The 26,758-nt window shown below is 42.7% G+C and overlaps 1 protein-coding gene across 1 annotated transcript in view; it reads right to left on the bottom strand.

The window, feature by feature from the left end:
• Window positions 1-26,758, bottom strand: part of ASIC2 (acid sensing ion channel subunit 2) — a 1,315,134-nt gene that overhangs the window by 835,246 nt on the left and 453,130 nt on the right. The window lies entirely within an intron of this gene.

The following is a 26,758-nucleotide window of genomic DNA, read 5'->3' on the forward strand; positions in this document are numbered from 1 at the left end:
TTGCAGCTCCAAAGCATCAAAGGCATGTTTTAAAATCTGCAGCATGTACCTTTTTTTCAGTGTTTTTCACCCATTCAAATGAATGAAATAACTCAAGGAAAAAAGGCAGAAAAAAGCAAATTTTAATGCATTGTTTTTCCTGCCAACATGCTGCGTTTTGGTGCAAAAAAATCTGCTTAATATGTTCACACACCTCTAAAGGGACTAACAAGTAAAATCTTTTTTCTTTCATTTATATGGCTCAAAATGGGCCTGATCCCCTACTGTACTGGTTCTGACATTTCCTTGTCCCCCCATTGGTCTCTGCTTCCTGACGCAGAGGTAACATTCTGACACAGGAACATGTGATCGGAGCAGTGATTGGCCGCAGCGGTCAATGTCCAAGTGTCAGGATGTTAATGCTGTGGCTAAAAGTAGAGATCTCTGGGGATGGGAGTAGTAGGGGATGAGTATTGCTTCTATTATTATCTAACCCAATTTAAGCCTCATTTTAAAACATTTTTAATCTCCAAACCATGCCTGTAACCCTAACAGCAACCAACCCCTAATGATTACGATGAATTAAAGCACATGCACATGTTTAGTATTTGGTGAGGCTTTTTTTTACCTGATTATTAAAAATCAAAAACGAGAAGGCCTCGCTCACATCAGCATATAATTTGAATCATTAAAAATCGGATTGCACTTGTACCATTGTTATTCAATGAGTCAGAGATGATCTGCAATTTTTTTCTCAGGCCGAATCTGGATGAGAAAAAAAATTGCAAGCCATACAGAGCATGCGTTTGCCGTCCGATTTTTATGCCCATCTTAAACAAAACCTGACATCTCTTCAGCCAAGTACAGTAAATTCACAGCCCGAACCGTTAGAATAGAATAGAATAGATAGATAGATGTAGTGAGATATATAATTAGTGCCATGCATGTGTAGTATTTAGGTAATAAAAAAATAAAAAAAGTTGTGCAGTCTGCCTTATTTTTAATAACCAGCTAAGGAAAAGCAGACAGCTGTGAGCTGATCTTATTACGCTGAGAAGGGGCCAATATCCAAAGGCCTTCCCAGCCTATTAACATCAGCTCACAGCTGTCTGCTTAGCCTAAACTGGTTATTAAAAAGGGAGGAACCTAAAAAAATGAACTGCGTTGTACTGCGGTAACCTTACTGATGTCACTGCTCGCAGCATGATCATTTCCTGCCAGTTGTCTCACTGCACAGTAAGTTTTCAAGCTGCGAGGACTGACCTCAGTTAGGTTAATGCAGTTCAGCCTCTAGCCTTAATGAAATCACAGTTCATCACAGCAGCTAGGTTCTCGCATTTGTTTGTGTGTTCCTTTCTTTTTAATATGGATTTAGTAATGGGGGAGTCTGATAGACGCTTCTCCATTACTAACCCCTGGGCTTGATGTCAGCGGACATTACACAGCTTACATCAACACCAAAACCATTTCCCCTGATTGCCAATGCACCAAGGCAATCAAGAAGAGTTGAGGCTAAGCCCAGAATTGACGTATCTAATGGATGTGCCATTTCTTGGATGGCTGGTCTTATTAGGCTGGGATGGGGCCATTATCCATGGTCCTTCCCAGCCTATCAATATTATCCTGCAGCTGTCTGCTTTGCCTTTGCTGGTTATTAAAATAAGGATCCCCTTATTTTTTTATAACCAGTAAAAGCTAAGCAGACAGCTGTGAGATGATATTAATAGGCTGGGAAGCTTCATGGTTATTGGACTCTTCCCAGACTAATAAGATCAGCTAAGGGCCCCGTCACACATAGCGACGCACCAGCGATCCCAACAACGATATGACCAAACAGGCAGCTTCACCAATGATCAGCACCAGCGACACACGGGTAACAAGCGACGCGCATTGCTTAGTTACCCACTGTGTACCTTAGTTACCAGCGCGCTGGTGCAGGGAGCTGGTAACCAAGGTACACATCAGGTTTCTAAGTGGCGCGCGGCACTTAGAAACCCAATGTGTACCTTGGTTACCAGCTCCCTGCATCAGCATGCTGGTAACTAAGGTACACATTGGGTTTCTAAGCGCTGCACGCCGCTTTGAATCCCAATGTTTACCTTGGTTACAAGCGCCAGCTCGCTGATCGTTGGTCTCCGCCTGCCACACGCAGCGATGCGTGCTGGCCAGCGGGAGACCAGCGTTAAAAAAAATGTCCTGGCCATTCCAGGATGATCAGCGATACCCGGCAGGGTGGCCGGTCGCTGGTAAGTGACACACAGCGATCTCGCTGGTGAGATCGCTGTTGCATCACAAAACTTGTGACGGGGGTGTTATAAATGAGTCACAGTAGGAGGCAAAAACAGAAATGCTAGCTAAGTCCAGAAAACCAGAGAAGTTGGCAGCTATCGGATTGCAGACCCCTGAACCTATCAACAACAACTAGCAGTAGCCGTGGGGGGTTCCTACAGTGCCCTAGACCCCTCAATCACAGCCGGAGAACTATCTAGCCTAAAGACAGAAAGGGAAATCTAAACTGTCCCAGAGCAGACCCCAAAGCAATAGGCAGCCCCCAACATATAATGACGGTGAAGCAAGAAGAAAAAACACTAATACAGATAGAAAGATAGACTGAGCAAATGATGGGGCCCAAGCTAACCAGACAGGGCAGGACAGAAAAACTGCTGTCTGCAATCTGCCAAAAACCCTATCAAAACAAGAGCCAAACAGACTGACAGGGAAAACGGCCCTGAAGACACTAGGCTTCAAAAAGACTATGTCAGTACTCAGGTATTTTCTGAAGCCAGAGAATGGAATGGCAGAATCCAGAAAAGCAAGGCAAAATAAAACCAAAACACAAATGCAAAAAGCAAGGCAGAAAACTTAGCTTTTGAGAAGCAGGAATCAGACTGGTCTCCTAGAATCCCTCAGAGAAATCACCAGCGACGCAGAAGGGCGTCGGCTGCCTTATATCCAGTCAGCAATTCCCGTCACCCTGTCATCCTCTACCAGCTCAGGTGTTTGGTAATCAGCCTCACTACCTTCCTTCAGCAGAAGAGGGAGTTCATCAGACCTCAATGGTGAAGGGGAAAATTAACACATAACACGGGGGCATTACAGCTGTCTTCTATCCCTTAGATGGTTATTAAAAAAAAGGGGGACCCCATGCCATTTTTTTTATATTTACTTCTAAAAACCTGCCAGATAAGGTCCACAGAGCTCATTAAAAATCTGATGGCTATCTATCTAATGAACTAACGATCCATCAATCAATATCTGTAAATAAGATTGCTTTATTAATTTGCAAAATAGCTTTAAATTACATAGATAATTACAGTATGTAAAATATTATGTTAAAAACACATTGTAGCCTTGTTTCCTGACATTCCGGTGGATAATCATTCACCCAACATCTCTGAGCCTAGATTTACCCAGAGCCATAGATATTTCTACTGAATACGTAGTTAAAACGAGCCTGTCAGCAGTTTTGGCCGATATAAGATACAGCCACCGCCTTTCATTGCTTATATACAGCATTCTATAATGCTGTCTATAAGCCCCCAGCCTGACCTGAAAAATAACAAAAATATGTTTTCTATACTCACCTACAGGGCGGTCCGGTCCAATGGGTGTGACAGGTCTAGGTCTGGGGCCTCCCATCATCTTATGATTGCCGCCTCCTGCTTGCTTCATGGCGCCCAAGCATCGCACTCCTGCACAGGTGTACTTATCTGCCCTGTTGAGGGCAGACCAAAGTACTGCAGTGTGCAGGCACCAGGAAAGAGCAAAGAAGCCCTGCGCCCTTCAGTACTTTGCGGTGCCCTCAACAGGGCAGAAAAGTACGCCTGCACAGGAGCGTGATGTCAGGGATCATGTGAAGCAAGCAGGAGGGTGGCATCGCAAGAAGATGGGAGGTGCCGGACCAGGACGTGCGACACCCATTGGACCGGACCTCCCCCCTGGTGAGTAAAATAAAACTTATTTTTCTTATCTTTCATGTATGATCGGGGTCTTATCTACATTACAGAATGTTGTAGATAAGCCCTGAAAGGCAGAGTCCCTATCGTATATTGGCCAAACCTGGTATCTGGTTTCTTTAAAAAGGGGTCATTCCCACTTGCACTGAAATCAGATGAATGTGATCCAAAAAAAAATGCTGTGACTGTAATTGGAAATCTGATCGCATTCAGCAATGGAAGTCAATGGGTGCGAGAAAAAAATTGGTCTGAGTGCTGTCTTATTTTTACACACTGATGTCCTTTGGAAAGCCGGCAATTCAGTAGCTGTATACATACAGTATGTACACATAGAATAGATAGATATAAAGAAGTCAGTCACATATACAATTAGTAAAGTGTGTGTACAGCTTACTGTACATGTATTTAATTATTAAATGATTATTTGTCTTGAAAAAATTACGTGGGCTCCCGTGTAATTTTCTTAACCAGCAGAGGGAAAGCCGATGGGTGGGAGCAGATGCTTATAGTCAGGGAAGAGAGTTAATACCCATGGAGCTTCCCAAGCTATTACTATCAGCTCACAGTATACGTAGCCTTCACTGGCTATTAAAAGGTCCCCCCAAACAAAATGACATAGTTTCCCCTTATAATTAATAACCAGCGAAGGCTAGGAAGACAGCTGCGGGCTGATATTATAAGCATAGGAAGGGCCATGGATATTGCCCCCCAAGCTAAAAACATTAGCTTTCAGCTACCCCAGGAAAGGCAGATCTATAAGATGTTCTAATTCTGGCACTTAGCCTAGCTCTTCCCACTTGCCCTGATGTGATGGCAGGTGGGGTGATTGTTGGGGGGTTGATGTCACCTTTGTATTGTCAGGTGACAGCAAGTCCGGAGGTTAGTAATGGGGAGGTGTCTATAATATGCCCCCATTACTAACCCCATAGTCATATTGTATAAACACACACACACCCAGAATAAAGTCCTTTAATTGAAAGAATGGCCTTTAATCAATCTTAATTAAACCATACTTAAGGCATCGCCCATTCCAGTGAAGCCATTGTCTCCTGTAAGGTAATGAAAATAATAATCAACAGTATTCCTCATCTGTCAGCTGAGAAGATAGTAATCAATTTGTCTCATGCAAAATCTAGATGGCAGGCTGCATGGTTGCACGCATGCAATTATACAGCCTGCCATCCAGCAGAGACCATGAGTAGTATCTGCTACCGCTGCTCAGTGTTTTGCGACAAACTCATGTGACCTTACTGATGTTACTGTGAGCGAGTTCTCACGCCATGGGAAAATTTATAACGTCAGTCAGGTCATAGGAGTTCACCACGAGACACTAAGCAGCGGTAGACATCACTGAAACTTAAATTTCCATTTTGCTGTGACTATCTTTTCTAACTCTCCTTCATCCTGTCCCTGATGTTCTAACATAGAATCTCAAATTTGGACCAATTTTGGTCATTGCGGAGATTTGAGTGGTGTTGATGGAAATGGCTACTTTAGTAGAAATACTTCAAGGTTTGAAAAATTGATAGAAATAAAAGCAACTATTTCCCATGTACATATCCATACTCTCTTCAAATCACTTTGGGTTCTTATGTGAATCCACTGAGTACTCTTGTTAACCATTCGATAACCTCAAATAGAAAAAGTGTCTGCATGTAAATGCTCTGCACAATTTTTATCATCTCATTATGTTATATAGCAAATCACATTATAGCAAATGATATAGCAAATTCAAACAATAGTAGGAGCCACTCTGTGGACATGTCTTATAATGTCCACATGCCCTAAAAAGGGAAAGTGGACAACCTTGAGAGTACGATGTGAGGGGCATAACTGGCACAAAATAAAATAATTATGGTAAATACAAGTTTTGTTTTGGAAATATATGACGTTGGTATACAGTATTATGACACAGAAGAAATAGTTAAATGACAAATACAGATCTGCCGTATCTGTAAGAACAAAACGTCTTATTTTTCCGAATGACACTCTCATAGTCCTATGCATGCCTCGAACATATGTTATCCAGACAGCAGCTGATCACACATTCATAGCAAGGATGACATGCAAAATCACTTTGTAATGAAAGGGACATGCATGGCAATTGCCACAAGGGGGCAGCATGGAACACTGATACTTTAGCCTCATTCTCATTTTCTCTATGACAAAAGAGCAGACTTATAGTCTTGAATATATAATCATAAAGCCCCGTTCACAATAATGACAGGAGCACCAGCAATGCAACAAATTAAAAACACACGAGGAGTTTTTTACATTTGCAGTTCTCTTGTAAGAAAGTGGAAGAATCAGCTTCACCATCTTAAAGGACTTTTTGGACTTTGGAAAAATAATGCGCCTAAGCACTGACAGGCAGGTAGTTGCAACCTACATGCTGGTTATGCTGAACACTGTTCTCCGTCTGCACAGGGTGGTCACTGACTGCTCCTGCTACTGATTCAGTGACTTCCGTTGACATCACATCAACAGTGGTGATTTCTTGTCCCTCTGCTCTGTTGACAGGGCAGGACTTCTGGCATTTTTCTGATTTCACAGCCTCATGAGGTGTTTGCTGAATTCAGATGCCTGCATTACATGTGACTCCTCTTTTCTGACAGAGAACGGTGTTGGGCTAAACCGGCAGGTAGGTCTCAAATACCTGCCGGTTAGTGCTTAGGCACATTTTTTTTAAATTAAAATAAGTCAAAGATATCTCCTTTAAGATGCTATAATAATTGTATTGTGTTATGTTGATGCATTTATCAGTTGCTGCATTGATTTATAAGAGAAATCTAATGCTAGCTGAAGGAGTTTTAGGTAGGAAATGATTAGCAATTAGTGGGAATCTCAGGGAAAGGCTTCAGTAATATAAAGAGCTGTTGAGCCAAGTACACCAGAGGACCTGTTGTTACAACACAAGTGAAAATCATCAAGTTCTAACAGAACAGAAATCCAGAAAAGTGGCAGAAACATTATCCTGGAAGTGAGCACAGCTCACTGCGAAGCTGGAGGCCTCGCTCACATAAGCAAATAAATTAGACGAGTGCAATCCGATAAAAAAATCGAATTGCATGCGGACCAATGCCATTCTATGATTCAGTTCTCATCTGCAATTTTTTTATCAGCTCTGATCCAGGTCAAACGAGCGATCATTGGGTGGATACAGAGGACCCTGAGGGAAGAAGAGACCCCATCCCGGAAAAGCTGGAAATATCTGCTATGCTGATGTACACAAGATTGTAATGATGTAATGGGGATTGTGGAGTTTATTTGCATGGGACACATGGAATATCATGAAGGTGAAACCTCTTACATCTGTGTCTGTGCTGAAAGAAATGGAGATGGACTGTTCGGATAAGTGAAGGTGGATAGTTAGTCTCATTAACTGGAGCCTAGTGCTTGCCATGCTGAAAAAGTGGGGGAGTAGTGTGAGGGGCTAGCCTTGTTCTAAAGACTATTGGACCAATGCACGTAGAACGGAATCCATGGCTCTAAGGGATGCAGACTTTTTCCAGCACGGAGCAGTGGTTTCTTTGATCTTATTGTTATGTTTTATTAGAGATTTTGTTGCTGTGTTTTAGAGATTTCCTTGCTCATCAGTTCCGTCTCAGCAATCAATGTTTCCATTCAATGACAGTGTGGGAAGGAGGGCCCCCGCAGAGTGTCCGGGCCAGAACCAAGGGGAAAGGGAACTGTACCCGGGGGGCGGAGGAGGAAGGTGGACGGCTGAGAGTGACAGAACAGCAGGGGGAGGGGCGAGTATAAAAGGGGCAGGGAACGCGCAGGGGAGGGAGTCAGCAGAACAGCAGAGACGGAGCAGGAGACTGTGGGAGCGTCAGAGAGCCGGAGCCACAAACAGTGACCAGAGAGGAGGCCAGCAGCAGAGGGGAGACTTACAGTGGCCTGCTGGGAGCATGCGCCGAGCTTACTGACAGGAGACTGCCGCATCACTCCAGTCCGGAGTCGCGGCCTGCCCACTGTCGTCCGCGGCCGTTGCCGCTGTACTCCAGCCCGTTGTGGCCTGTCTGCTGCCACTCGCGGCCGCTGCCGCCCCACTCCAGCCCGCGATTGTGGCATGCCCGCTGCCGCCCGCAGACGTTGCCGCTCCACTCCAGTCCGTGGCTGTGGCCTGTCCATTACCGCCCGCAGCTGCCATCACCCCGCTGCAGTCAGCAGTTGGTGCCTGCTCCTCGCTAACAGAGAAACTCTCTACAGAGCCCCAGGCCGTGCACATGGCCTACCAACCGCCACTCCACGTAACTGCGACTCACCTCTGCCCGGGGGCTGGGGTCTCCCTCAACCCACTAACCGGCGGAACCCCGCTGCCTTCACAGGGGGTTGCCTCATCAAAGGACTCGCCCAGGTCCTGTTGTGCCCCCACCCCTCCTGGGCGTCGGAGCGCCCGAAGACTACGCCAGATCCTCAGCAACTGGGCCCAGTGGCTGCGATGCAGAAGCAACATCATCCGAGACATCGAGGGACATCAGGACGGATAAGTGATACTATAGAAACTAAGGACCCGTAGTCGACAATACCGTGGCCCTATAGTAAACGGCCTTTGCCGGGGTAGTCGTGTTCTCCTTAATAGTGTTTGTTTATGCTGAGTCCCTCCGAGGACAATTGCTGTTACTTTGTTTTGGTTGCTTAGGATAGCCCTAGCGCCTTCCATTTATAAAAGTTACGGTCCAAAGCACAAATCAGTCTCGCGTCTCGTCACTGCATCCTGCATACCTGTTATTACCACAACAGTAAACAAAGGATCATATGAATACATAAGAACAGACACGAGATTGGAAATCAGGCAAAGCAATCATTGCATTACCTTTGTTAGTGTCTCAGAGAGCTAATTTGAGCCATTGTTTCATATGAGACTGTACGTTGACTCTAGTTGTATGTTAATTTGTAAATGCCTGCTAAGTGCATATTGCATCAGCCCACTGCAGTTTACTAACCAACACAACTTAGGATAAATATGCAGGTTATTTAAACAATAACCTTCCCCCACCATCATCCAATCCTGTGGAAGAATGTCCTGAATGGGAGCTGAGGATATAAAAAGTAGAAAAAAAAAGAAGTCTGCTCCTCTGCCTATCACTGAATCCACAAAGACATATGGAGAAACCCAGTTGGAACTGTACTATTTGTTGTTGTCGGAAGGAACTGGGTACATGTGCTATTGTCTGGATATGAGGAATTATCTTAAGGACTGTTGTTGCTGGCTGGAATGGGACACACGTGCTAAGGTCGTGATATCTGTTGTTTAGAGGAGCATGGACATTGACTATAGACTATTCTGGCAGAAGATACAAAAGCTGTGGGCAAACCAATAGTTGGAAGACAGTTGGTATCTCCTGGTACACGGGCAGTGGAACTATTCACTAAAGGTTGGATCTTGGGGACATTGTGACCATCTACCATTGCTGTAAGACCGTGGATGTAAGGAATAAAAATAATTACATTATTAACCTGCCTAAGTGATTATTGCAAACTACAACCTCAGGTCTTCACACTATCTGTTACTGGTATTTCTGAGACTGCTATGAGCTGAAGAAGTTTTCAACCTAATGTTCAAGATCTTAGAGAAGGCATTCTATGTCTTGCTTCATGGAAGCTTTTGGGAAAATAGCTGTTGCAGCCGGTGTACATGAAGTACTAAACATGGATTTTGCTAAAATGTATTTGTGTGATTATAAAATTGTAATCAAGAAGAAATGTAAAAGGCTGCCATGTATTACCAACTATTTAAAAGCACTGTCAAGGTCATCTGTGAAATCCACATCCAGTTTGATGCTGGTTATGTCTTTCAAACTTCAAATATCTCAGTAAAAGCCTTTCTGATAACTATAAAGTCCTCTTCTGCTTCCTTAGGCTATATTCCCATCATGAGCTTTTAATAATGAAGAGTAACGTCCAGCGAATAATCAAAAGATAAAATTTAACTTTTAATGCAAACAATGGTTAAAATTCCATTTAAATAATGTCCAGAACAGTACACACACTGGCTCAATGCCGCTAATGATCAACGCGTTTCGACCTGTGGGTCTTAATCATGATCATGATTAAGACCCACAGGTCAAAACGCGTTGATCATTAGCAGCATTGAGCCAGTGTGTGTATTGTGCTGGACATTATCTAAATGGAATTGTAACCATTGTTTGAATTAAATGTTACATTTTATCTTTTGATTATTCACTGGACGTTACTTTTCATTACTGGATCCTGCTGTGGTTGCTTCACCCTTGTCCGTGCGGAGTACTATGAAGCAAGCTGAACATCTAGAAGAACTATAAGTGGTGAGCTGACTTCTCGTATTTTTTCATAATGAGCTTTTGGTGAGTTTTTGACTGCATATTTTTGCTGCGTCCAAAATGCAACTTCTTATAGTTCCAGAGAAGTGAATAGGATTTATAGAAATCTCATGCACCCTATGCTTCTTTTTAACACTGCGTAAAATGACCTGCGGTGCGTTTTTACAATCTACAACACGTCAATTTCTCTTGATTTTTCTGTGCAGATTTTCCCCATAGACTTGCATAAGGTACAGAAATTCCCCAGGTAAAAAACGCACAAGCATTTTAATTGCGTTTCCGTGGCTGAATTACATCAAAAATGCATGTAATCTGTATCTCAGTATATCATAAAGTTTTGTCAAAGCCAAATACCAGGAAGTATCAAAACAAAGCAGCTTTATTTAAACATGACATACCAACAAGAGACAAAAACTGCAGCGTTAAAAACTAATGTAAACAAACACAATGAAAAAATGCAAGTAATCTAATTTAAATAATAGATTCAGAAATTCTGCAACATTAAAAACTCAACAAAAGCTTATGGTGGGATGTAGCCTTAGGCTGGAGTCACACTAACCAGCGCAAAATACAGTCCGTAGTTTACATGCGTAATACGGATTAATGACCCCTAAATAGTGCTCCATAGGTCATCCGTAAGCAAGGTGCGGTAGCGTATTTTGCGCATGTGAGCATCCGTATGTAATCCGTATGGCATCCGTATGCAATCCGTATGGTGAGATTTTCTCACAGCCTTGCAAAATGGACATTTAACGGTTTTGAGGCCTGCTAACAATTTAAATAACTAGCCTGCACCCTATTTATACACTCAGAAACAGGTGGCTGCCTCCATTCTGTCCATTTGTGAGCTTGCTTTCACGAGGTGTGTTGGAGTTCTTTGTGCAGCATGGCAGAGGGTCTGAGATTCAATACAACTGAGCAGCTTCTCTTTAACTGGCTTTTGTGACGGCGCTTTGGGCAACCATACCCAGTGATAGTGGATCCTCGTAGGAGGAGACGCATGTGGGTTCATCCACTTTTGAGGCAACGACTCACAAGAGGTCATTTTCACCGCCTCTATTCTTCTCTGCGGGAGCATCCTGAGAAATTTTACCAGTACTGTCGCATGAGCATTTCCACATTTGATCGACTCTTGGAGACAGTGCGCCCTGGGATAACCTTTCAGGACACAAGAATGCGCAAAGCTATATCTGCAGAGGAGCGACTTCTACTCACAATACGGTATGTACTACACAACCACATTCTCTATGTTCATAATGTGTGTGCTAAAGTATGTTTTTTTGTCTTCTTGGACAAAGTTTAATGCCCTCATCTTACTCAAAATATGGTTCAACTTACACAACAGAATGTTATGTCTAATATGTACTGCATATCACTTAGTCATTGTGCCACCAAATATGTGTGTGTTATTCTATCTCAATTCCTACCAAGTTTGGTCGGCATGTAACTGATGTTTTTGGACTTTATGCATTCTAAACTTATCAATTTATGTTGTTCTACAGCTTCCTGTCCACTGGCCTGTCTTATGCCGCCCTCCACCATGAGTTTCTCATTGGAAGATCAACCATTTCAGGCATAGTGAGGTCTACATGTACAGAAATCTGGACAAGACTCCATCAAGTGGTCATGCCCGAGCCCAGGATGGAAGACTGGTTGAGGATATCAAGGGACTTTGAGGAGGACTGCCAGTTTCCAAATTGTATTGGGGCCCTGGATGGCAAACATATCCGGGTGCGTAAGCCGCCGTAATCTGGCTCCCAATTCTTCAATTATAAACAATACTTTTCAGTTGTATTGTTGGCTCTGGTAGACCCTCAATACAAGTTTATAATTGTTGACATTGGGGCCTATGGAAGGACGAGAGACTCTAAAGTCTTCAATACTTCCATAATGGCTCGGCGGCTACGCACCAACCAGTTGGATCTACCACCACCACGCCAGCTACCAGGCTCCCCCGAACAATCAGTCCCTTATGTCCTTGTGGCAGATGAGGCCTTTCAGTTATCACGCAATGTCATGAGGCCATATCCCCGGCGCAACCTTGACCACAGGCGCAGAATTTTTAACTTGCGCCTATCACGTGCTAGGCGACTGGTGGAGTGTTCCTTTGGGATTCTTTGTGCCAAATGGCGGGTACTCCTGTCTGCCATTCAGTTGAGTGAACAAAATGTGAATGAAGTTGTGAAAGCCTGTGTTGTTCTGCATAACTTTACCAGGATACATGATTGTTCCTCCTCTGATGGTGTTGTGCGTAGGCCGGACAATGTGCGCAGGGTGAGACCACCTATGAACCCTCAACATAGACCGCTCTCTGGCCTCAAAGTGCGTGATATTTTCACTAATTACTTTATCTCACCTGAGGTGGCAACTTCTTGGCAAGAGCATGCTGTGTCTATGTTATAATTTGTTTCTTTAACCTCTTCACCCCTAAGGGTGGTTTGCACGTTCATGACCGGGCCAATTTTTACAATTCTGACCACTGTACCTTTATGAGGTCATAACTCTGGAACGCTTCCATGGATCCCGGTGATTCTGACATTGTTTTCTCATGACATATTGTACTTCATGTTAGTGGTAAAATTTAATTCAAATAACTTGCGTTTATTTGTGAGAAAAATGGAAATTTGGTGAAAATTTTGAAAATTTCACAATTTTCCAACTTTGAATTTTTATGCCCTTAAATCACAGAGATATGGCACCCAAAAAACTTGATAACTAACATTTCCCACATGTTTACTTTACATCAGCACAATTTTGGAACCAAAATCTTTTTTTGTTAGGAAGTTATAAGGGTTAAAAGTTGACCAGCGATTTCTCATTTTTACAACACCATTTTATTTTTACGGACCACATCACAATTGAAGCCACTTTGAGGGGTCTATATGATAGAAAATACCCAAAAGTGACACCATTCTAAAAACTGCACCCCTTAAGGTGCTCAAAACCACATTCAAGAAGTTTATTAACCCTTTAGGTGCGTCACATGAATTTTTTTGAATATTTAAAAAAAAATGAACATCTAACTTTTTTTCACAAAAAAAGTACTTCAGGTTCAATTTTTTTTATTTTACCAAGGGTAACAGGAGAAATTGGACTGCAAAAGTTATTGTGCAATTTGTCCTGAGTACGCTGATACCTGATATGTGGGGGGGAACGACTGTTTCGGCGCATGGCAGAGCTCAGAATGGAACGAGCGCCGTTTGACTTTTTCAATGCAAAATTGTCTGGAATTCAGATCGGACGCCATGTCACGTTTGGAGAGTCCCTGATGTACCTAAACAGTGGAAACCCCCTACAAGTGACCCCATTTTGGAAAGTAGACCCCCCAAGGAACTTATCTAGATATGTGGTGAGAACTTTGAACCCACAAGGGCTTTACAGAAGTTTATAACGTACAGCGGTACAATTAAAAAATCATATTTTTTCCACAAAAATGATCTTTTCACCCCAATTTTTATTTTCCCAAGGGTAACAGGACTCTAAAAGTTATTGTGCAATTTGTCCTGAGTACGCTGATACCCCACATGTGGGGGTAAACCACTATTTGGGCACATGGCAGAGCTTGGAAGGGAAGCAGCGCCATTTGACGTTTTTGGCTGGAATTGAGATCGGACATCATGTCGCGATTGGAAAACCCCTGATGTACCAAAACAGTGGAAACCCCCCACAAATGACACCATTTTGGAAACTAGACCCCCTAAGGAACTTATCTAGATGTGTGGTGAGAACTTTGAACCCCCAAGGGCTTCACAGAAGTTTATAACATAAAGCCGTACAATTAAAAAATCATATTTTTTCCACAAAAATGATCGTTTCACCCTCAATTCTTATTTTTCCAAGGGTAACAGGACCCTAAACGTTATTGTGCAATTTGTCCTGAGTACGCTGATACCCCACATGTGGGGGTAAACCACTATTTGGGCGCATGGCAGAGCTCGGAAGGGAAGCAGCGCCATTTGACGTTTTTGGCTGGAATTGAGATCGGACACCATGTCGCGATTGGAAAACCCCTGATGTACCAAAACAGTGGAACCCCCCACAAATGACACCATTTTGGAAACTAGACCCCCTAAGGAACTTATCTAGATGTGTGGTGAGAACTTTGAACCCCCAAGGGCTTCACAGAAGTATATAACATAAAGTCGTACAATTAAAAAATCATATTTTTTCCAAAAAATGATCGTTTCACCCTCAATTCTTATTTTTCCAAGGGTAACAGGACCCTAAAAGTTATTGTGCAATTTGTCCTGAGTACGCTGATACCCCACATGTGGGGGTAAACCACTATTTGGGCGCATGGCAGAGCTCGGAAGGGAAGCAGCGCCATTTGATGTTTTTGGCTGGAATTGAGATCGGACACCATGTCGCGATTGGAAAACCCCTGATGTACCAAAACAGTGGAAACCCCCCACAAATGACACCATTTTGTAAACTAGACCCCCCAAGGAACTTATCTAGATGTGTGGTGAGAACTTTGAACCCACCAGTGCTTCACAGAAGTTTATAACGCCCGAGCGTAAAAATAAAAAATTCGTATTTTTTCCACAAACATGATCTTTTAGTCACCATTTTTTTATTTTCCCAAGGGTAACAGGAGAAATTGGACCCCAAAAGTTGTTGTCCAATTTGTCATGAGTACGCTGACACCCCATATGTGGGAGAAAACTATTGTATGGACACACGTCGGGGCTCGGAAAGGAAGTAGTGACGTTTTGGAATGCAGACTTTGATGGAATGGTCTGCGGGTGTCATGTGCGTTTGGAGAGCCCCTGATGTACCTAAACTATTGAAACTCCCCACAAGTGACCCCATTTTGGACACTAGACCCCCCACGGAACTTATCTAGATGTGTGGTGAGCACTTTGAACCCCCAAGTGCTTCACAGAATTTTATAACGCTCGGACGTGAAAATAAAAAAATCATTTTTTTCCACAAAAATGATATTTTTGCCCCCAATTTTTTATTTTCCTAAGGGTAACAGGAGAAATTGGACCCCAAAAATTGTTTTGCAATTTGTCCTGAGTAGGCTGATACCCTATATGTGGGGGTAAAACACTGTTTGGGCGAATGTCAGAGCTTGGAAGGGAAGGAGCACCATTTGACTTTTTCAACTCAGAATTGGCTGGAATTGAAATCAGACGCCGTGTTGCATTTGGAGAGCCCCTGATGTGCCCAAACAGTGGAAACCCCCAATTCTAACTCCAACCCGAACCCCAACACACCCCTAACCCTAATCTCAGCCCTAGCCCTAACCCTAGCCCTAACCCTAGCCCTAACCCTAGCCCTAACCCTAACCCTAGCCCTAACCCTAGCCATAGCCCTAACCCTAACCCTAACCCTAACCCTACCCTAACCCTAACCCTAACCGTAATGGAAAAATGGAAATAAATACATTTTTTTTATTTTATTATTTTTCCCTAACTAAGGGGGTGATAACGGGGGGTTTTATTTACTATTTATGGCGGTTTTTATGTTTGGCGGCTGTCGCACGCTAAAAGACGCTTTTTATTGTAAAAATAGTTTTTGCATCACCACATATTGAGAGCTATAATTTTTCCGTATTTTGATCCACCGAGTCATGTGAGGTCTTATTTTTTGCGGGACGAGTAGACGTTTTTATTGGTACCATTTTTGGGCACGTGACATTTTTTGATCGCTTTTTATTCCGATTTTTGGGACGCAGAATGAACAAAAAACAGCGTTTCATGAATTTCTTTTGGGGGGGGTGCGTTTACACCATTCCACGTGCGGTAAAATTGATAAAGCGGTTTTATTCTTTGGGTCAGTACGGTTACAGTGATACCTCATTTAGGTCGTTTTTTTATGTTTTGTCGGTTTTATGCAATGAAAACTATTTTATATAAAAAATAATTATTTTTGCATCGCTTTATTCTGCGAGCTATAACTTTTTTATTTTTTTGCTGATGATGCTGTGTGGTGGCTCATTTTTTGCGGGACAAGATGACGTTTTCAGCGGTACCATGGATATTTATATGCGTCTTTTTGATCGCGCGTTATTACACTTTTTGTTTGGCGGTATGATAATAAATCATTATTTTTTGCTTCGTTTATTTTTATTTTTTAAGGGGTTCGCTAAAGGGGTTAACTAATGGGACAGTTTTATAGGGCGGGTCATTACGGACGCGGCGATATCTAATATGTGTACTTTTATTGTTTTTTTTTATTTTCAAAAAATGGATTTATTTGGGGGAATATTTTTTTTTTTTGTAATTTATTTGGCGATTTTTTTTAAATTATTTTAACACTTTATTTATTTTTTTTTTTTACTTTATTAAATAGTCCCAGGTGGGACATCACTGTTCTGTGATCACAGATCACTGTGACAGATCAGCGATCTGTCACAGGCAGTGCACAAGGCTTCCTCATGCCTGCGCTTTGCAGGCACTGAGGAAGCCAGCTTCCTGGAGCCCCCCGCAGCAGCGCTGCACATTGCGCTGCCGTGGGGGGCTCAGGGAAGCACGGAGGGAGCCCCCTCCCTGCCGATGCTTCCCTTTAACCCCCGGTACACCGCGATCATGTTTGATCGCGGTGTGCAAGGGGTTAACGTGTCGGGGGCGGTCCGTGACCGCCCCTGACACATTGTGCCGGGTGTCAGCTGTGATAATCAGCTGACACCCGGCCGCGATCAGCGGCGCTCACCACGTGGGCGCCGCTGATCGCGGTAGACGTACTATCCCGTCCATGGGCATAGGGGCCCGGGTCCCATGGACGGGATAGTACGTCGGATGTCAGGAAGGGGTTAAGTGTGTCTAAATATATATTACTCAACCCCTTATGATTCTATGACTGTTTCATTGCATTGGTTAGTGTATGTTAGCATGTTGACAGGGCTTTTGAAAAATCACACAGAGACGTTAACTATAGTAGACAAATTTTTAGTTTTGCCTTTATTTGGTTTCTTAAAGGCAAACATAATATTGCCATATGAACATTTTGGCAATGGGCAAAATGGCCCTTTGTGCCTTCTTAAACTTTTTTTAAAAGTAACATTACATAACATAACCCAAAAAAACATTAGGCAATAACAACATTGCTGCATGACAATATTAAACTAGAAAGGAAAAAAATAGGTGAGCTCCATCAACAAAATTAATGCTAAAAGATAACACTCACATTTCTTCATAATGTTTTCCAATCATAGAAATATTCCACCATGACAGGCAAGGCTACCTCACGGCTTTCAGACAGATATTACCTGTCTGTAGAACAGAGAATATTTAACCATGCTATACTGGAAAGGATGAAAAAACAAAACTCACTTGTTAAGACATAGAGAGAGCGTGATATCCTGAAGGCTGGACGCCTTGATTTGTTCCTATAGATTGCTAGCAAAAAAGGTGACTACTTCACTAAGGACAGCACGCCTTTCCTAGGCATTAGCAAGTGAGTAGTGTATTTTCATCCTTTGACTTTACAGTATAGCGCGTTTACATATTCTCTTTTGTACACACATGTAAAATCTGTCTGAAAGGCGTGAGGTAGCCTTGCCTGTCATGATGGATTCTTTAATATGATTGGAAAACATTCTTAAAAAATTTGAATGTTAAATTAGGTAACAAAGTTTGGTGATGGAGAACACCTGTTTTTTCCTTTGTATTTGGAGCACAAGTTAAACCGCACTGGACATCTACGGCCATCAGACTTATAAATCCTCATAGGTTGGGGAAGGGGAACGTGGAAGAGCAGCCTCCATGACGCCTCCTTTCTTGCCTGGTTTGCATAATTTGCATCGCGTTGGTCCCAGATTCCAGAACGCTCCTGCACCAGGACAATGAGCATCTCCACATTTATGTAAGTGGACGCCATGTTGCTGTTGTACTCCGTGGAGGCGTACTTCCTGGATGTCTGGAGCGCTTTTTGAGCTGATTTGCATGTCTAGGCTTTCTGATGATGGATTGGCCCATTTCCTGTCACCAGCCAAAAGACCTGCGTATTTCTCGCAGGTCACACGTCTGGTCCGTGTGTAATCCGTATTTTTTGCGCACCCATAGACTTGCATTGGCGTACTACGGGCGTAGTACGCTGACAATCGCAGCATGCTGCGATTGGCACGGAGCGTAGAATACGGATGAGAAATATACGGCTGGTGCGAGTGACCCCATAGAGAATCATTGGTCCGTGTCTAATGCGTGCTTTTAGCGCCTCTCACTCTCCCGTATTCCTCGCCAGTGTGACCCCGGCCTTATTCGTCCCCTTCACCATATTACATCACAGGCCACTGCCACTGGCCCCCAAAGAAGCAGTGCTGATAATGTATAGGTGGTAGTAGTCACCACATCATGTTTGTCACTGGTGGTAATAGTTTCCGATCACCCTTGGAAAAAAAAAAGAGAAACCTTACAGCCATGTTTTCACAATTATAATACATGGGGGAAAATTGCGCACAGAAACATGGTAGCATAAAGCCCACCATAACCCTTTAAATTACTGTCACTAAATAAATAAATACTCAGACACGTTACTTTTGGAATAAAAAATGGCCGTGGTGTTTTATTATTGGTAACTTTATAATTTAGAATAAATCACCATATTATTAAAATCATAAATAACCATAAAAATTCATAAATACCAAAGCACATATACAAACCACAATCCACCCAACATAGTTGGGCGATTTTACCCCAACTAATAAAACAACACGACAAAAATAAGAAACGTTAAAAAACATAATCTTAACAATGGGAGGGTGGGCGGGGGATTCTTCTTGCTTCACAACTGTCACTGACACAGTTGACTCACAGCTGGCTCCTTATAAAGGTAAGGCTCCCGCACTTTTTCTTTCTCCACCAATAGCATAAGTCAAAAATAGGCATGCAACAGGCTGTCCAATCACACAGCCTGCTCGCGTTACTCACTGAGGGCAGATTAACCCCAAAAATTAATCTTCCATAGCTACACCATTAAACACAACGCACCAGGCTGACCAATCACAGCAGCCTGCTCGTGTTACCACATGAAGGGCATTAACCCTTAAATGCCCACAATGACTTCAGCACTGCCGAATAGCACAAACTATTAAACAAATCACATAAAATTAAACATTGAGACATTACATGCCACCATGTAATCACCATGCTATCCGCTGCTGGTGATTATACATTAGGGATCAGACGTGCTGCATTTCAGGCCACGTTCACAAGTTCAATATTTGGGGAATTTTTTTTACCTCAGAATTTGTAAGCCAAAGCCAGGAGTGGATCAGTCGGATGGCCGTAAAACATGGCTGACAATCGCATCGCCATGGTCAGAATGGCCGCCAGCTCTCCTGACCTGAGTGTGACAGCATGTATTTCCACGCAGCTGTCAGGCTAGGGTCAGGAATGTCGACTGCCAGTCCAAGCATTGCGATGCGGTTGTCGTCCATGTTACATGGCCATCTGACTGTTCCACTCCTGGTTTTGGCTTACAAATACTGAGGTAAAAAATTCACCAAATACTCAATGTGTGCACATGGCCTTAAAGGGCTAAAACTATCAGTACAACAAGGATAACAAACATAAGTATTGACTTTTATGCCTGTTTATAAAACATTCTACATATAGCAGTCAAACTATGGTAAAAATTTGTTAAAACGTTATTCCCAAAAAAGCACGTTATCTCTTATACACGATAAGGACTAATTAATGGAATACTGAGAGCCTGACTGCTTGGCTCACCAGAATCCAGAGATTGACGCCCTGCTACCCTGTTCTGAATGGACATGCTCGACCTTCACTCCATTCATTGTCTATGGGACCGACAAAGAAAACTGAGAGCAATGCTCTGCTATTTCTCCAAAGTCCATAGACACTGAATGGAGTACCAGAGCCCCTTCTGCCGAGCCCTGTTTTCGGAGTACCAGAGCCCTGATTTTGGGCTCCAGTGGTTGGACATACAGTCATCAGCAAGTCATCCATTGATGAGGGATAACTTACTTTTTTGGGACTAACCCTTTAAACAAGAGTCAACACCAGTTTGCGGGTGCTGAGTCATAAAATATTTCAAATGATTGACTATCCCTAAAAAAACACCTCTAGGAAAGAAGCCATAGTAGGGTGTTAACAACATTTTATGATATTTATTAGGATATATACTTTTTCTGAGCTGCAGTAAGCTTTACACTTGTCGAACACCAGACTGCTTTATTATACCATTGCCCCGGTGTTATTTACTGTCTAATCATCATAGTAATAGCCTGTCCCTTACACCCTCACGATTTGACATAATTCTGAAAACAATATTTGCTATTGCTGCATTTCTAGTGAGTGCCAAACGGTCCAAAGATCCTGTGAGGTTGATAAACCAGTCCCTCAGCATTGATCGATGTAGGACAAACTTCATCCACATCAATCAAAGGCAGAGGGACCGGGTTAGGACATTACATATACGTCCACAAGGTGCTTATTAGCATATTGCAAGTGTGCTGCTGAAAGATCCTTTTCAGAGGGCTGTGAGATAGTGGGTTAGTATATGCATTATATTGTCTTTACCTGGACCTCTTTAGGTGGACATCGGAAGGTATCCTGAACCGAATTATCAGCCTCTTGTATATTTGAGGCTGTTAGTGTAGGTCAGGAGACCCACGGTCGGGTGTGAATTCAATCATACACCCCAACAGACATTCATACCTCTTACTAATTTTACTGAGCTGTGGGTTGCTTCATTAAAACGAGCGTTTTATCAGCAGAAGATGATCACTAGAGGACTAGACGTGCCATCTAGTCCTGCTGCTCTATATAACCCCGCCCCCACCACTGATTAGCAGCTTTCTTTCACTATACTATACAGTGTACACAAAAAGCTGCCAATCATTTGTGTGGGCGGGGTTATATAGAGCTCTGCTAGACCTGCAACAGAGAAAATAGTGATTGTATCACAATTGCTGCACCCAGTAAACTAAGTGACACATCGCTGGACTCAAGGTCAATGCCCTTACACTGTCTTGCACTAAGATGGGGTTAGCAAAAATCTTCAGACAGATTTCCTTTAATTAAAGGGGTTAGTACATTTATATATTGGTTTTAATGATACAGTATGTGCGTAAAGAGAAAACACATGTATAACGAGAACCTCCTTGAAAGAGCTGATCTTTCTGTAATTTGGCAAGTACACTTACATTTTGGTGTCTTTATTTCAGGACACATCATAGGGTGGCATGATTATAGGGTTACTGATGCAGAGAACTAAGTACTACAGACACTGCTTTATTCAAATGCAAAGTCGGTTTTGCATTAAAATTCAGAATGTCATTTATTTCATACCCGAAGTTCTGTGCCCTCTGCTCATTCTGTTTGATGTATGCAGAGGAAACTCTCCACTGTTTATTAAGAAAATTGAAGAAGTAAGTCTGCAGAGAACAATTTATCAGTATTGACTTTCAAAATTAATTAGCCTAATTTATGTGTAGAATACAACTTTCTTTCAGAAGTCTTCCAATAGCTTAAGGGCTTGTTCACATGCTGGAATTTTGCTTCATTTTTCCTACGTGTTTTTGCTTCGGGGGAAAAAAATGCAGCATTTAAGCTCGTTCACACCCTGAATTTTCTCAAATCTGATTTTTTTGAAATCTCATGAAGGTGCAGCTGTTTTCCTCGTATTTGAACCATAAAACGGCTTTGCAGCATTGTTCACCCATTCAAATGAGCGGAGTAAAAAAAACAAAAAGAAAAGCTTAAAAAAAGTTTGTATTTTACGTAGCGATTTTCCTGCCCACACTCTACTTTTTACTGCAGAAAAATCTTCTGCAAATACCGAGCGTGTGTATAAACTCTCACAGTTGGTCCAGTACTGCCAGTGTCTGCCACGGCTTATCTACAATCATGGCAAGCCTGTGCCAGAAGGAGGCAGTATTGATGCAGGGTGCTGTATCCTCTATTTAAGTTTTACATTTTTTTATTCTTTGCATATGAGAAAAAAGTCATCTACTTTTAAGGCACATTAAATGGGGGTTTTCAGCTTGGACAAAGTGTTGAAATTTTTCTGATCACAAAGTGTTCACTGCTTTAACCATAACTTTTGGTAACTGTAATCTATGAAGAAATCTGGCAGTACGTGTTTACTTTTCCTGCAGCGCCACCATAGGAATAAGAATACAAATTTAGCACTTTTTACTCGGGAAATTGGGGTTTTTTAGACTCGAACTTTCTGTTGTTTCAGGAATAGTGTTGAGCATTCCGATTCTGCAAATATCGGGTATCGGCCGATATTCTCTGTATCGGAATTCCGATACCGAGTACCGATATTTTTACAATATCGGATACCGGAATCGGAAGTTCCCATAATGCAATCAGCCAGTGTTGTGGCTGTGATTGGCTGCTGAAATGATGTCATCATGATGAGCGGTCTGTGCGCATCATGATGCGCGGTCTGTGCGGGCCTGCTGGGGGTCTGTGCGGGTTGCCGGAGGTCTGTGCGGGCTGCCGGGGGTCTGTGCGGGCTACCGGGGGTCTGTGCGGGCCTGCCCGGGGTCTGTGCGGGCCTGCCGTGGGTCTGTGCGGGCTGCCGGGGGTCTGTGCGGGCCTGCCGGGGATTGTGTGTGTGTGCAGGCATCATCCGATGGGACTACAAGTCCCATCGGGCTATGCCTGCTACAATGACAGTGATTGACACATTAGCCAATGATGGGACAGTAGTAGTCCCATCATCCAGCTAATGTGCTGAATGTAAAAAAAAAAAAACATACATACTACATACATACTACATATATACAACATTCATACAACATACATACATACTACATATATACTACATTCATACAACATACATACATACATACTACATATATGCTACATTCATACAACATACATACATACTACATATATACTACATTTATACAACATACATACATACATACTACATGCATACTACATATATACTACATTCATACAACATACATACATACATACATACATACTACATATATACTACATTCATACAACATACATACATACATACTACATACAATACATTCATACAATACATACATATAGACATACAGTACATATAACATAGAGTACATACTCACCATCACTTGTCACTTTGATCCCCGAAGCCAGTGTCATCTCACTGTAAAAAATATTAAAATAACAAACAAACAATATACTCCCTGATCCACAGAAATCCACGAGTGTCCCACGACGATCTCCTGCACTGCATCACTGAGAGGTTACTTTAGTTCACTGGTCTCACTTTAATGCAAAAGCTGCGTGGGAACTTTCTCACACAGCAATGCCAAAAGTGAGACTAGGGACTATTTTTTTACAGTGGCGGAGGAATACAGTGCGGAAGGATACCTACCTCCCGTCATTGTATTCCTGGGGCCCCTAGAGAGCGGTGGCATCAACTGATGCTGCTGTTCTCCACAGGAGATCGTCGTGGGACACTCGTGGATTTCTGCGGATCAGGGAGTATATCGGTTGTTTGTTATTTTAATATTTTTTAAAGATGACACTGGCTTCGGGGATCAAAGTGACAAGTGATGGTGAGTATGTACTCTGTTATATGTACTGTATGTCTATATGTATGTATTGTATGATTGCATGAATGTATTGTATGTAGTATGTATGTAGTTTGTATGTAGTATGTATGTAGCATGTTTTATGTATGTAGTATGTACTATGTATGTATGTAGTATGAATGTAGTATATATGTAGTATGTATGTTGTATGTATGTAGTATATATGTAGTATGTATGTAGCATGTAGTATGTATGTATGTTGGATGAATGTAGTATATATGAAAGTATGTATGTAGTATGTATGTTGTATGTATGTTGTATGAATGTAGTATATATGAAGTATGTATGTAGCATGTAGTATGTATGTATGTTGTATGAATGTAGCATATATGAAGTATGTATGTAGTATGTAGTATGTATGTATGTTGTATGAATGTAGTATGTATGTAGTATGTATGTATGTTGTATGAATGTAGTATATATGAAGTATGTATGTAGTATGTATGTATGTTGTATGAATGTAGTATATATGAAGTATGTAGTATGTATGTATGTTGTATGAATGTAGTATATATGAAGTATGTAGTATGTATGTTGTATGAATGTAGTATATACTGTATGTAGTATGTATGCAGTATGTATGTTTTTTTTGTTTTGTTTTGTTTTTTACATTCAACACATTAGCCGGATGATGGGACTACTACTGTCCCATCATTGGCTAATGTGTCAATCACTGTCATGGTAGCAGGCATAGCCTGATGGGACTTGTAGTCCCATCAGACGATGCCTGCACACACACAACCCCCGGCAGGCCCTCACAGACCCCCAGCAACCCGCACAGACCCCCGGCAGGCCCGCACAGACCCCCAGCAGCCCGCACAGACCCCTGGCAGCCCGCACAGACCCCCGGCAGGCCCACACAGACCCCCGGCAGGCCTGCACAGACCCCCGAGAGGCCCGTACAGACCCCGCCTGCACACACAGATGCGCACAGTGCCTGCCCACGCACCGCCCACACTCTTCCCCCCTCCCGAACTGGATGTACAAGTAAAGAAAGGGGTTTTTTTTAATTCCGATATTTCTGCCCCATTGACTTGAATGGGGTTTCCGTTATCGGAATCTGCGATACCCGATACTTTTTGGGTATCAGTCCGATCCAATCCGATCCGATACTTCACGATATCAGATGGTATCGCTCAACACTATTCAGGAAACAATATATGTACATTATCAACAATAAACAGACCCTTACCCTATCTTTTGTATTGAAACATCTAGTCAGCATTTGCAAATGTCATTGTAAGAGGAGAGCAGGGTCAGCTATTGTGATTGGTGGTTTCTTTGTTATCATCCGTGTTGTGACAAATTCACTGGAAAGGTCCTGGCGGGTAGATGCGTTTTGCTGAGGCTATTGGCTTTAGTGAATTGAAACCCAGAAGTTTGCTCCAGCCCACTTTGGGTTGAGATTGGTTAATCAGCCATTTTAAGGGCTCAGTTGTGTAGACAACCATAAAGTGGGTGGGAGGTTGTCCACCTAATCTCCACCTTACGGTGTGGTCTGGGGTTTAAATAGTAAGCCTCCTGAGGCATTCATTTTTTAATGAGTCTGGAGCCATCAGCTCCAGAGAAGTGGTTTTGTTTGTGTTAACTATACTGAACCTGGCTGTTATAGTCTGAGCGGATGGATCCCCACAGCTGCAGAGACTGTATACCTTTTTTGTCCTGCTTTGCCCAGAGAGAGTCATGCTTATTTTCACTTTGCGTTGGTTTATTCTACATGTCTGATCAATCAGAAGATTTAAATAGACAGTGTACCTGTGTCAACCTTCGTGTGCAGTCGAGTGAGCCGATCTACGACAGGTAGAAGAATGCGGGCAGCGTTCCCAGCAAACAAGTATGACTGCTACAAGAAGCATGTCCTGGGTGAAAGCGGCTAAAAGCCAGGAAATGATGTCAGGCAAAATGGAGGACCAGAATAAACATCTTGTGCAAGCGCAGCAGCAACTGCACCAGCAGCATCAGCAACAGTTACAGCAGCACCAGTAAGCTGCTAATACAACAGATGCAACAACAGCAACAGCAGCAGCAAGACCAGTTGTCAGAACAGCAGCAGCAGAATGTTTTGCTCTCAGAGGCATTTACAGTAGTGAAAGGTCGAAAGTCCATCCTCAAAGTCCAGGTGACGACACATTTGTCCAGAAAGCGGTAAGATGAGCAAAGCAAAGAATGGCACACAGTCTCTGAAGCTGTGTAGATCCGCCCACTCAGGATATAGCAGCCAGGTTCAATATAATTAACATAAACAAAACCATTTATCTGGAGCTGCCAACTCCAAACCCACTGAACACTGAAAGCCTCAGGAGTAGTGTTGAGCGATACCAGCCGATACTGAATAATATCGTATCGGAATGGATCGGCCGATCTAAAAAAAGTATCTGGTATCGCCGATTCCGATACCGGAAGTCCCATTCAAGTCTATGGGACTTCCGGTATCGGAATAAGAAAAACCCTTTTCTGTCCTTGTACAGCCTCTCGGGGGTGTGTACGGACCTTCCGGGGGTCTGTGTCGGCCTGCCGGGGGTCTGTGCGGACTGCCCGGGGGTCTGTGCGGACTGCCGGGGGTCTGTACAGGCCTGCCGGGGGGCTGTGCCGACTGTCCGGGGGGCTGTGCAGGCTGCGGGGGTCTGTGCAGGCATCGTCCGATGGGACTACAAGTCCCATTGGGCTATGCCTGCTACCATGACGGTGATTGACATATTAGCCAATGATGGGACAGTAGTAGTCCCATCATCCGGCTAATGTGTTGAATGTAAAAAACAAACAAACATACTACATACATACTACATACATACTACATATATACATACTACATACATACTACATACATACTACATATATACATACTACATACATACTACATACATACTACATATATACATACTACATACATACTACATATATACATACTACATACATACATACTACATACATACTACATATATACATTCCACATAAATACTACATACATACTACATATATATACTAGATACATACTGCATACA

Source organism: Dendrobates tinctorius, unplaced genomic scaffold (assembly GCF_039654945.1).
Source record: "Dendrobates tinctorius isolate UK_male_01 unplaced genomic scaffold, ASM3965494v1 ptg000071l, whole genome shotgun sequence".
NCBI classification, from domain to species: Eukaryota; Metazoa; Chordata; class Amphibia; order Anura; family Dendrobatidae; genus Dendrobates; species Dendrobates tinctorius.